General features: G+C 40.1%; 1 long non-coding RNA gene across 3 annotated transcripts in view; it reads right to left on the bottom strand.

The window, feature by feature from the left end:
* LOC146394120 (uncharacterized) overlaps nucleotides 1-13,047 on the bottom strand; it is a 59,458-nt gene that overhangs the window by 2,933 nt on the left and 43,478 nt on the right. Inside the window, exons 7-9 of one of the 3 annotated variants that reach the window (XR_014802826.1) lie at nucleotides 6,216-6,482; nucleotides 5,582-5,675; nucleotides 4,488-5,381 (exon numbers count right to left, since the gene is read on the bottom strand). This is a non-coding gene — a long non-coding RNA (uncharacterized LOC146394120). Of the gene's footprint in view, nucleotides 1-4,487; nucleotides 5,382-5,581; nucleotides 5,676-6,215; nucleotides 6,483-12,045; nucleotides 12,740-12,939; nucleotides 13,034-13,047 lie in introns of those variants that run through there. The other 2 variants (XR_014802845.1, XR_014802824.1) reach the window with 2 other exon arrangements.

Below are 13,047 nucleotides of genomic sequence, written 5' to 3'. Positions count from 1 at the left end.
GAACTATCACTTTATTCATAAATACTTCAAAGGGATTGGATTTTAAGAAAAAGGGATTAAACTCAATAACAACCTGACTTCAAAATTAACTGAAAATTAATAAATTCAAATAAAAATAAACAATAGAAGAATAGTTTTGAGGAAGCCATGACGTCACAGCCATGGCTTCCTCAAAACTATTCTTCTATTGTTTATTTTTATTTGAATCACTGAATTCTCTTTGAAGACAGCTGCAGGGGGCGGAGCCAGGTTTCACCAGACGTGTTAAATACACCCCATGTCCACAGAAACTGTAAGCACTACACTTTTTTAGTTTGAGTTTCCATTTGGAACCCACATTACCTAGTTGAGTAGATTACTCGTTGTACTTGATAACTTTGCACGGACAATATAAATACAAGTTAAATACATTCATTTAAAAATGCCTGCCACACTAGAATTACAGCAAAAACAACTTGAAAAATTACAAAAAAAAGAAAAACGCCTCATGGCTGAAAACAAGGACCAACAGAAAAAAATATCTGAATATGTTAAGGTGTGTAGCAAACAAGAGGAGGAAATTGTGAGACTTAATCGGGAAGCCTGCGCCCATCTTTCTGAAATAGACCGACTAAGAAAACATATGGTTGAATGTGAGATAAAGGCTGCAGGATCAGAAAAGTTGACTGAATCGGGCAAATATGAGAAAAAAATCCTGGATCTTCAAAAGAAATGCAAAGATCTGGAAAGGAAACATGCCACTGAAAAAAAGAGACGGGAGGAGAAAGAAAAAGACGTGGAATTTCTGTCTCCCCTTCAAGTCAAAATCAACACACTGAGCAAAGAAAATGAGGTCCTGAAGCAAAAGTTAAATCAGGTGACCACTGAAAAAGAGCTAAAAGTAAAAGAACTGAAGGAAAAAAAAGAACAGATAAAAAAAGAGCTTAGAGTCCAGGACCAGCTCAAAGAAGAGAGGCTAAACTTTGAAAAAAGGACATCGGAATATCTTGAAGAGGCTAGTACGTTGTTTCAGTGTAGAGACAGACTTAAAACACTAAACGAGCGAGCAGAGAAATTAAAGGCTGAACTTAAAAAATGGCAAAAAAAAGCAGAGGATTTTGAAGAGAAAAATGACAGGGTAACTATGGAGAAACACGCATTGATAACGAAAAATAATGAACTGTCAGATCTGCTTTTGGCAAAGGACTTTGATAATAACAAGTTAGCAAAAGAGTTAAAACAGAAAATAGTGGAAATAGAAAGTCAGACAAAGAATGCCTCAAAGCAGTGTTCTAGTATGCAACATCTGGAGAAAGTCCTGCAGCTGAAAAATGAACAAATAGCCAAACTTGAAAGCGAGAGGCAGAAATCCTTTAAGAAAATGACGTCCCAAGATAATGAGATTGTCCGTCTGAGAAATGCTCTCACAGAAACAGAACACAGACTTAAAATACGCATGACGAATGATGACTTTTTGCGTCAGCATGAAACACTTAATAAGGAGGTGTCTGAGGCTAAGACCGTGATCAGCCAAGTCAGGGACACCATAAAATCGCTGACAAAAGACACAGAAGAGAAGGATAGCGAACGAGAAATGATTCAAGCAGAGCTATCCAAGTCTCAGACCAGGTATTTTGCTGTGAAAAATCAACTGGAGCTCGTCAAACAAAAGCAGGCAGAAGCGCAGACGGCACAGGCCAAACAACTTGCCTGTGTCGACGAGGAGCGCATCTCCATGAAGAAAAGGCTGGTCCAGATTTTGGCAGACAAAGAAAAAGTGGACAAAGAGCTCACACACTATAAACAAATGGTGTTTCAGCAGCAGCAAAAAATAAAACACCTGGAAGCTGAAATTCAATTCATTTCAATTCAAAGACAAACGATTGAAGGACAAGAAGAGGAAATTGACAGTCTGACGAAGCAGGTAAAGGACCTGCGTGAGGAGAATTCCTTAAAGGTTGCCATTGAGCTGCACAAATACGCTGCACAGACGCAGAATAAAATCTTCTCGCAGTGGCGAACAAACAGACTTGACGCTAAAAGAAAAATGCACATGTCCAGTCATAAGATAATATTTGAACAACGCCGCCGGGACCGCTTGCTATGCAAATATAAACAACTGGTCACAGAAAAAGACAAAGAAATTAAAGAACTGCGGTCGCTGCTGAATCAGGAGGCTGCACTTCAAAACAAAGATGCCATGCAGAAACTCCACGGATGTGAGTGGAAAAATCGCGAACTCAAAAAGCAGTTAGAAACAACACAGCGAATCCTTTCTGTACATGAGGCTAAGAACACCAGCCTTGTTGAAGAAAATAAACACTTGACACTTGAGGCGAGCGCAAAGCACACCCCGCTACCGCCTATTTCCACCAAGGCCAAGTCAAACTGTATGGCAAAATCATATGAGCAGTCAGAGGTTGGGCGCTCAACCAGATTCATGTGCAGCATTCCCCAAAAGACAGAAAAAAAGTTTTTTCACCTCCCTCCTCTCGTAGGCAAAACGGTTGCATGGCAGAATTTAAACAGCAGGCCCCCCAAATTAACCAACAACTCTGCTAAGATTACGCAACAGATGGCCAGAATTAACCAACACACCCCCATAATTAAGTAACAGACCCCGTCAGCCCAGTCGCCACACCACCAAAGAACCTGCCGACCTGTTCCCACACCAGAAAGCACAATTAGAAACAATCATTCCCTTTCATACATTGAAAGAAATAATCCGTTTTTAGGCTGGTCAACAAAGATAAATGGACTTTTTTCTCAAATGAACATCAACACTAAGGGATATGGTTAAAAACATGAATTAAAATACACAGAGGCAGTTACATCTCTAACACAGAGAGGCCTGTATTTACTATAACACCAAAAATATTAGATAACAGCAAATAATAACATCTGTAGTCAAAGGAGCTTGTAAAGAAAAGCGTCTGGACTTCTTTAAGTTGCTTGAAGACGTTTCACCTCTCATCCGAGAAGCTTCTTCAGTTCTCTGTTCAGAACTGAAGAAGCTCCCCACTGTCGCTACTGAAGAAGCTTCTTCAGTTCTCTGTTCAGAACTGAAGAAGCTTCTCGGATGAGAGGTGAAACGTCTTCAAGCAACTTAAAGAAGTCCAGACACTTTTCTTTACAAGCTCCTTTAACTACCATGACCTGGATGACTGAGAACCTTCACAGACAATAACATCTGTCTGCTGTGAGGAAGTGACATGAACACATTCCATCTGTGTCACTAGCTCACCCCCAACCAGTCGCGGCAGATGGCTGCCCCTTCCTGAGCCTGGTTCTGCCGGAGGTCTCTGCCTGTTAACAGGCAGTTTTTCCTCCCCACTGTCGCCAAGTGCTTGCTCATAGGGGGTCCTCGGATTGTTGGGTTTCTCTGTAATATTGTAGGGTCTTTACCTTACAATATAAAGTGCCTTGAAGCAGCGTCTTGTCAACAGGTATTTTGCAAATAAAATTTAATTGACATTTTAATTGACTGAACTGATTTCCTTTGGTTTATTAAGTCTGAGTGGTTGTATTTGAGCACTTTTGATCGACTTATATTCATTGTATTCATTCCTTAAAACCAGGTACTAATTCAAAACTTTCCACAGTGATTCTAAAACCTTAGCAAAGAGCAAAGGCAGGAAGTACCAAAGTACAAATACTTGGTTACTTAGTTACAAATACTTAGTATAGAGTATGTTTGGGGAGTGTGATTGTGTGTACAGCGTCTATTTGTGTCTGTCTCCACGTTGGGTGAGTGCCAAGTATTTATTTGTCTGTGTGTGCCTGTTCATCTGTGTCTATATGTCAGGTTGGGTCTGAGACTCCACCTCTCTGGGTACATCTCAGACCCTCCAAGGTATGGAGGCCTATCTCCCCTCACCACACTCGCTGCCAGGTGACCCCTTGTCTGGGGCTTTCCTCAGCTCTTCCCAGGAGGGTGGCATGGTTGCCCTTCCGATGGTCCTCTTTGGGTGTGTGCACACAGGTGTACGCATGGGTGTTCACAGACACAAACTACACCTTTCTTGGCTGCTACCTCAAAGCACATTGCGTGCTCTTGATGTTGCGTGCTGCACAATAACATTCAGTGTTTAGTATCTACTGTCATTTACTCTTAGCTAGATTATTGCAATGGTGTTGTGTTTATTATGTTGCTCTCTCTTTTGTTTGTTTTCTCTTCTGATTTTTCTTCTCTCAACAGGTGATCCAGATTATTTTTTTGAAGTGCCCTTTCTCACTGTCTCTCTTCCCGTCTGCTTTTCCTTCCCTCCCTCTCTTTCTTTCTTTCTTTCTTTCTCCCTTTCCTATCCCTCAGTCATGTCTGTCCCATCTCTAACAACCGAAAATAAAATAAATGATAATATGGCAAGGCCACGATGATCCACTTGGTAAAACAAATCCATTGGGCATCATCCTTGGCCTTCTGACAATAATTCTGACGGTCTAACTATGCCTTATCACTGGCACAAATTCTATGATTTGGTAGAAATACTATGATTTGGCAAAAATACTATGTTTTAGCAGAAATGTTAGGCTTCTGCAGAAATACTATGATTTGCATGTTATGCATTGTTATGGTTGACAAAGGTCAATCAAATGGACCAATATTGCAAGGCCATGATGATCCACTTGGTAAAGTAAATCCATTGGGCATCATTCTTGGCCTTCCGACAATAATTCTGATGGCTACAGAACCAAACAGGACTGGCAAAAAAACAAGGTTACAGGTAACTCTGTTAAAATTTAATGTAAGCCATGATTTGGAGACACTTTTATCTGATGAATGTTTTTTCTGTGTGTCGTCAGCTCCGTTAATTCAATAATACGAGATAGCCACTGTGATGTTGGTTCAACGAGTCATCCAGTGTCGCTCTGCTTGGCTGCCAACACATAATTTTTCTGGAAATATTAATTCATTGTATTTGTTTATCGCTTGCTGATTTGATATTCCTATTAAGGGGGCGCACAGAATTATGATTGCAAATAACATGTAGTAATTCAGTTTAGCAAGAAAAGTCTTTGCACCACAACAATAACAGGGGACAAAATACATTCAGGCACGTTTGTTATCATCAAAACTATAATATGTAACAAAGACAACAGAAAGCTGTTGAGCTCTTGTTGTTATGCTCTGCTCTTAGTCTTTCAAGATGTTTTTAATAAACTGCATTAAAACCAATTTTACGGTAATAAAATGCTTTTATTCTGCACTGAACCATCACAAGAACAATTTAGCCAATTTTAAAAATAACTTTGAATTTACAGCAGTGCAAAGGTTTCGCCTGAGACAGCTGCCGCACGATGAGTGGGAGGCTTATTAAAAGCATGTTTTTACTGTCGTTCCTCCAGCATTGCAGCGTTGCCCAGTCCAAATCCTTTGGGGCCAAAGTTTTTGGCATAACAAACTGCAGAGAAAAACGAGAATTGACTGAGTCAATAATCAACATTTAGAGGTAGTTTTCAAATATGACCTGTGTGTACTGTGTGCTGCTTTGGTTTTTTCCTGTAGTTCTGGTTAAATATTAAATGTTCCGGTTTTAAAGTGCAATGAAGATAAACAAGAACCATCTTTACAATGTGTGTGTGTTTGTGTGTGTATGTGTACCTTTGCAGTACAGCTCTCCATCCTTATCTGTCACTGTGGTCGACTCGAGGCTTTTACCACACAGAACGCAGCGGAAGCAGGTTTTATGCCAAGGCTAAAGACGCACATATTTGTGATTATTAATAACAAAGTGCTACAAAGTTCCTTACATGATATTGTCACACAGTGGAACTTTATATTTATCTTTTATATTGGTTTCATTTTTATTTTTTTTAGTTTATTTGCGAGTGTAGTTTTTATTGCATGATTTTATTCTTCTGTTTGTATTGCATGGTTTTTGGTGTTTTATTTGACATTGTTTTAATCCACTGTGGATTGGCTGAGCATGGGACAATTAGCTGTTAAGTGCTGAGTATCTCACATTCATACACATTCACACTCCGATGGATGCATCGGAGAGCAACATGGGGTTAGTATCTTGCCCAAGGATATTTGGCATGCAGATTGGAGCAGCCTGGGATCGGACCCCTGACCCTGCTCTGCCACCTGAGCTACAGCCACCCCGAAAGAATGCTTAAATAATTATGTCCGAGAGCCTTCTCACGTTTACTGCAAGTTACAGGTATTTGTCTATGTGTGCATTTTTATATGTGTGCATGAGGGTGGGAATGCACGTTTGTGTCTGTGTGTGTACCTGTTTGTCTGTGTCTAAATGTCAGGTTGGGTCTTAGGCTCCACCCCTCTGGGAACACCTCAGGCCCTCCAAGGTATGGAGGCCTATCTCCCCTCACCACACTCCCTGCTTGGTGACCCCTTGTCTCGGGCTCTCCTCAGCTCTTCCCAGGAGGGTGGCACGGTTGCCCCTCCGATGGTCCTCCTTGGGCTCTCACACTCTGGGGCCTGGATCTCCTCCATGCCTGTTTCATGACCTCTGGGACGAGGCTGTAGCTACCCACACCCTCTAGCAGCAGAAACACAGTTACAAGGAGAAACCTTTTGAGTACAAGAGTACTCATCCACACATATGTGCACACAGGTATACGCACAGGTGTTCACAGACACAAACTACACCTTTCTTGGCTGCTACCTCAAAGCACATTGCGTGCTCTTGATGTTGCGTGCTGCACAATAACATTCAGTGTTAGTATCTACTGTTATTTACTCTTAGCTAGATTATTGCGATGGTGTTGTGTTTATTATGTTGCTCTCTCACTGTCTCTTCCCGTCTGTTTTCCTTCCCTCCCTCTCTTTCTTTCTTTCTTTCTCTGTCAGGTGCGCATGTGTTTTTTGGCTGTAGGGGAAGTTGTTGGGTATGAAAGTATAAAGGCAGCTTCTAGGATGAATAATGCGGTTGTTATGTTTCTGGATTCTGTTGACAAAGTGAATAGCGTAGTTGAGAAGGGAGTTGTTTTGAGAAGTACGTATACCACGGTCTTTCCTCTAATGAATCCGGCGAAGAAGATCATTCTGTCTAATTTGCCGCCTTTCGTCAGTGATGATATTTTATGTATATGTATATATATATATATATATATGTATGTATATATATATGTATATGTATATACATATATGTATATGTATACAACCACATTATATATATATATATATATATATATATATATATGTGTGTGTGTGTGTGTGTGTGTGTGTGTGTATATATATATATATATATATATATATATATATAAGCAATGAATTTATATATATTTATTGCTTGATAATTTAATGTACAATAAAAAGATATTTATAATTAAATATTTCAAAATGAACTATCACTTTATTCATAAATACTTCAAAGGGATTGGATTTTAAGAAAAAGGGATTAAACTCAATAACAACCTGACTTCAAAATTAACTGAAAATTAATAAATTCAAATAAAAATAAACAATAGAAGAATAGTTTTGAGGAAGCCATGACGTCACAGCCATGGCTTCCTCAAAACTATTCTTCTATTGTTTATTTTTATTTGAATCACTGAATTCTCTTTGAAGACAGCTGCAGGGGGCGGAGCCAGGTTTCACCAGACGTGTTAAATACACCCCATGTCCACAGAAACTGTAAGCACTACACTTTTTTAGTTTGAGTTTCCATTTGGAACCCACATTACCTAGTTGAGTAGATTACTCGTTGTACTTGATAACTTTGCACGGACAATATAAATACAAATTAAATACATTCATTTAAAAATGCCTGCCACACTAGAATTACAGCAAAAACAACTTGAAAAATTACAAAAAAAAGAAAAACGCCTCATGGCTGAAAACAAGGACCAACAGAAAAAAATATCTGAATATGTTAAGGTGTGTAGCAAGCGAGAGGAGGAAATTGTGAGACTTAATCGGGAAGCCTGCGCCCATCTTTCTGAAATAGACCGACTAAGAAAACATATGGTTGAATGTGAGATAAAGGCTGCAGGATCAGAAAAGTTGACTGAATCGGGCAAATATGAGAAAAAAATCCTGGATCTTCAAAAGAAATGCAAAGATCTGGAAAGGAAACATGCCACTGAAAAAAAGAGACGGGAGGAGAAAGAAAAAGACGTGGAATTTCTGTCTCCCCTTCAAGTCAAAATCAACACACTGAGCAAAGAAAATGAGGTCCTGAAGCAAAAGTTAAATCAGGTGACCACTGAAAAAGAGCTAAAAGTAAAAGAACTGAAGGAAAAAAAAGAACAGATAAAAAAAGAGCTTAGAGTCCAGGACCAGCTCAAAGAAGAGAGGCTAAACTTTGAAAAAAGGACATCGGAATATCTTGAAGAGGCTAGTACGTTGTTTCAGTGTAGAGACAGACTTGAAACACTAAACGAGCGAGCAGAGAAATTAAAGGCTGAACTTAAAAAATGGCAAAAAAAAGCAGAGGATTTTGAAGAGAAAAATGACAGGGTAACTATGGAGAAACACGCATTGATAACGAAAAATAATGAACTGTCAGATCTGCTTTTGGCAAAGGACTTTGATAATAACAAGTTAGCAAAAGAGTTAAAACAGAAAATAGTGGAAATAGAAAGTCAGACAAAGAATGCCTCAAAGCAGTGTTCTAGTATGCAACATCTGGAGAAAGTCCTGCAGCTGAAAAATGAACAAATAGCCAAACTTGAAAGCGAGAGGCAGAAATCCTTTAAGAAAATGACGTCCCAAGATAATGAGATTGTCCGTCTGAGAAATGCTCTCACAGAAACAGAACACAGACTTAAAATACGCATGACGAATGATGACTTTTTGCGTCAGCATGAAACACTTAATAAGGAGGTGTCTGAGGCTAAGACCGTGATCAGCCAAGTCAGGGACACCATAAAATCGCTGACAAAAGACACAGAAGAGAAGGATAGCGAACGAGAAATGATTCAAGCAGAGCTATCCAAGTCTCAGACCAGGTATTTTGCTGTGAAAAATCAACTGGAGCTCGTCAAACAAAAGCAGGCAGAAGCGCAGACGGCACAGGCCAAACAACTTGCCTGTGTCGACGAGGAGCGCATCTCCATGAAGAAAAGGCTGGTCCAGATTTTGGCAGACAAAGAAAAAGTGGACAAAGAGCTCACACACTATAAACAAATGGTGTTTCAGCAGCAGCAAAAAATAAAACACCTGGAAGCTGAAATTCAATTCATTTCAATTCAAAGACAAACGATTGAAGGACAAGAAGAGGAAATTGACCGTCTGACGAAGCAGGTAAAGGACCTGTGTGAGGAGAATTCCTTAAAGGTTGCCATTGAGCTGCACAAATACGCTGCACAGACGCAGAATAAAATCTTCTCGCAGTGGCGAACAAACAGACTTGACGCTAAAAGAAAAATGCACATGTCCAGTCATAAGATAATATTTGAACAACGCCGCCGGGACCGCTTGCTATGCAAATATAAACAACTGGTCACAGAAAAAGACAAAGAAATTAAAGAACTGCGGTCGCTGCTGAATCAGGAGGCTGCACTTCAAAACAAAGATGCCATGCAGAAACTCCACGGATGTGAGTGGAAAAATCGCGAACTCAAAAAGCAGTTAGAAACAACACAGCGAATCCTTTCTGTACATGAGGCTAAGAACACCAGCCTTGTTGAAGAAAATAAACACTTGACACTTGAGGCGAGCGCAAAGCACACCCCGCTACCGCCTATTTCCACCAAGGCCAAGTCAAACTGTATGGCAAAATCATATGAGCAGTCAGAGGTTGGGCGCTCAACCAGATTCATGTGCAGCATTCCCCAAAAGACAGAAAAAAAGTTTTTTCACCTCCCTCCTCTCGTAGGCAAAACGGTTGCATGGCAGAATTTAAACAGCAGGCCCCCCAAATTAACCAACAACTCTGCTAAGATTACGCAACAGATGGCCAGAATTAACCAACACACCCCCATAATTAAGTAACAGACCCCGTCAGCCCAGTCGCCACACCACCAAAGAACCTGCCGACCTGTTCCCACACCAGAAAGCACAATTAGAAACAATCATTCCCTTTCATACATTGAAAGAAATAATCCGTTTTTAGGCTGGTCAACAAAGATAAATGGACTTTTTTCTCAAATGAACATCAACACTAAGGGATATGGTTAAAAACATGAATTAAAATACACGGAGGCAGTTACATCTCTAACACAGAGAGGCCTGTATTTACTATAACACCAAAAATATTAGATAACAGCAAATAATAACATCTGTAGTCAAAGGAGCTTGTAAAGAAAAGCGTCTGGACTTCTTTAAGTTGCTTGAAGACGTTTCACCTCTCATCCGAGAAGCTTCTTCAGTTCTCTGTTCAGAACTGAAGAAGCTCCCCACTGTCGCTACTGAAGAAGCTTCTTCAGTTCTCTGTTCAGAACTGAAGAAGCTTCTCGGATGAGAGGTGAAACGTCTTCAAGCAACTTAAAGAAGTCCAGACACTTTTCTTTACAAGCTCCTTTAACTACCATGACCTGGATGACTGAGAACCTTCACAGACAATAACATCTGTCTGCTGTGAGGAAGTGACATGAACACATTCCATCTGTGTCACTAGCTCACCCCCAACCAGTCGCGGCAGATGGCTGCCCCTTCCTGAGCCTGGTTCTGCCGGAGGTCTCTGCCTGTTAACAGGCAGTTTTTCCTCCCCACTGTCGCCAAGTGCTTGCTCATAGGGGGTCCTCGGATTGTTGGGTTTCTCTGTAATATTGTAGGGTCTTTACCTTACAATATAAAGTGCCTTGAAGCAGCGTCTTGTCAACAGGTATTTTGCAAATAAAATTTAATTGACATTTTAATTGACTGAACTGATTTCCTTTGGTTTATTAAGTCTGAGTGGTTGTATTTGAGCACTTTTGATCGACTTATATTCATTGTATTCATTCCTTAAAACCAGGTACTAATTCAAAACTTTCCACAGTGATTCTAAAACCTTAGCAAAGAGCAAAGGCAGGAAGTACCAAAGTACAAATACTTGGTTACTTAGTTACAAATACTTAGTATAGAGTATGTTTGGGGAGTGTGATTGTGTGTACAGCGTCTATTTGTGTCTGTCTCCACGTTGGGTGAGTGCCAAGTATTTATTTGTCTGTGTGTGCCTGTTCATCTGTGTCTATATGTCAGGTTGGGTCTGAGACTCCACCTCTCTGGGTACATCTCAGACCCTCCAAGGTATGGAGGCCTATCTCCCCTCACCACACTCGCTGCCAGGTGACCCCTTGTCTGGGGCTTTCCTCAGCTCTTCCCAGGAGGGTGGCATGGTTGCCCTTCCGATGGTCCTCTTTGGGTGTGTGCACACAGGTGTACGCATGGGTGTTCACAGACACAAACTACACCTTTCTTGGCTGCTACCTCAAAGCACATTGCGTGCTCTTGATGTTGCGTGCTGCACAATAACATTCAGTGTTTAGTATCTACTGTCATTTACTCTTAGCTAGATTATTGCAATGGTGTTGTGTTTATTATGTTGCTCTCTCTTTTGTTTGTTTTCTCTTCTGATTTTTCTTCTCTCAACAGGTGATCCAGATTATTTTTTTGAAGTGCCCTTTCTCACTGTCTCTCTTCCCGTCTGCTTTTCCTTCCCTCCCTCTCTTTCTTTCTTTCTTTCTTTCTTTCTTTCTTTCTTTCTTTCTTTCTTTCTTTCTTTCTTTCTCCCTTTCCTATCCCTCAGTCATGTCTGTCCCATCTCTAACAACCGAAAATAAAATAAATGATAATATGGCAAGGCCATGATGATCCACTTGGTAAAACAAATCCATTGGGCATCATTCTTGGCCTTCTGACAATAATTCTGACGGTCTAACTATGCCTTATCACTGGCACAAATTCTATGATTTGGCAAAAATACTATGTTTTAGCAGAAATGTTAGGCTTCTGCAGAAATACTATGATTTGGCAAAAATACTATGTTTTAGCAGAAATGTTAGGCTTCTGCAGAAATACTATGATTTGCATGTTATGCATTGTTATGGTTGACAAAGGTCAATCAAATGGACCAATATTGCAAGGCCATGATGATCCACTTGGTAAAGTAAATCCATTGGGCATCATTCTTGGCCTTCCGACAATAATTCTGATGGCTACAGAACCAAACAGGACTGGCAAAAAAAACAAGGTTACAGGTTAAAATTTAATGTAAGCCATGATTTGGAGACACTTTTATCTGATGAATGTTTTTTCTGTGTGTCGTCAGCTCCGTTAATTCAATAATACGAGATAGCCACTGTGATGTTGGTTCAACGAGTCATCCAGTGTCGCTCTGCTTGGCTGCCAACACATAATTTTTCTGGAAATATTAATTCATTGTATTTGTTTATCGCTTGCTGATTTGATATTCCTATTAAGGGGGCGCACAGAATTATGATTGCAAATAACATGTAGTAATTCAGTTTAGCAAGAAAAGTCTTTGCACCACAACAATAACAGGGGACAAAATACATTCAGGCACGTTTGTTATCATCAAAACTATAATATGTAACAAAGACAACAGAAAGCTGTTGAGCTCTTGTTGTTATGCTCTGCTCTTAGTCTTTCAAGATGTTTTTAATAAACTGCATTAAAACCAATTTTACGGTAATAAAATGCTTTTATTCTGCACTGAACCATCACAAGAACAATTTAGCCAATTTTAAAAATAACTTTGAATTTACAGCAGTGCAAAGGTTTCGCCTGAGACAGCTGCCGCACGATGAGTGGGAGGCTTATTAAAAGCATGTTTTTACTGTCGTTCCTCCAGCATTGCAGCGTTGCCCAGTCCAAATCCTTTGGGGCCAAAGTTTTTGGCATAACAAACTGCAGAGAAAAACGAGAATTGACTGAGTCAATAATCAACATTTAGAGGTAGTTTTCAAATATGACCTGTGTGTACTGTGTGCTGCTTTGGTTTTTTCCTGTAGTTCTGGTTAAATATTAAATGTTCCGGTTTTAAAGTGCAATGAAGATAAACAAGAACCATCTTTACAATGTGTGTGTGTTTGTGTGTGTATGTGTACCTTTGCAGTACAGCTCTCCATCCTTATCTGTCACTGTGGTCGACTCGAGGCTTTTACCACACAGAACGCAGCGGAAGCAGGTTTTATGCCAAGGCTAAAGACGCACAT

The sequence above is a fragment of the Perissodus microlepis genome, chromosome 1 (genome assembly GCF_051167445.1).
Source record: "Perissodus microlepis isolate ML-2025 ecotype Zambia chromosome 1, ASM5116744v1, whole genome shotgun sequence".
In the NCBI taxonomy this organism is placed as follows: Eukaryota; Metazoa; Chordata; class Actinopteri; order Cichliformes; family Cichlidae; genus Perissodus; species Perissodus microlepis.
Note: the sequence above shows the minus strand (reverse complement) of the source record. Positions and strands in the feature narration are given on the sequence as shown.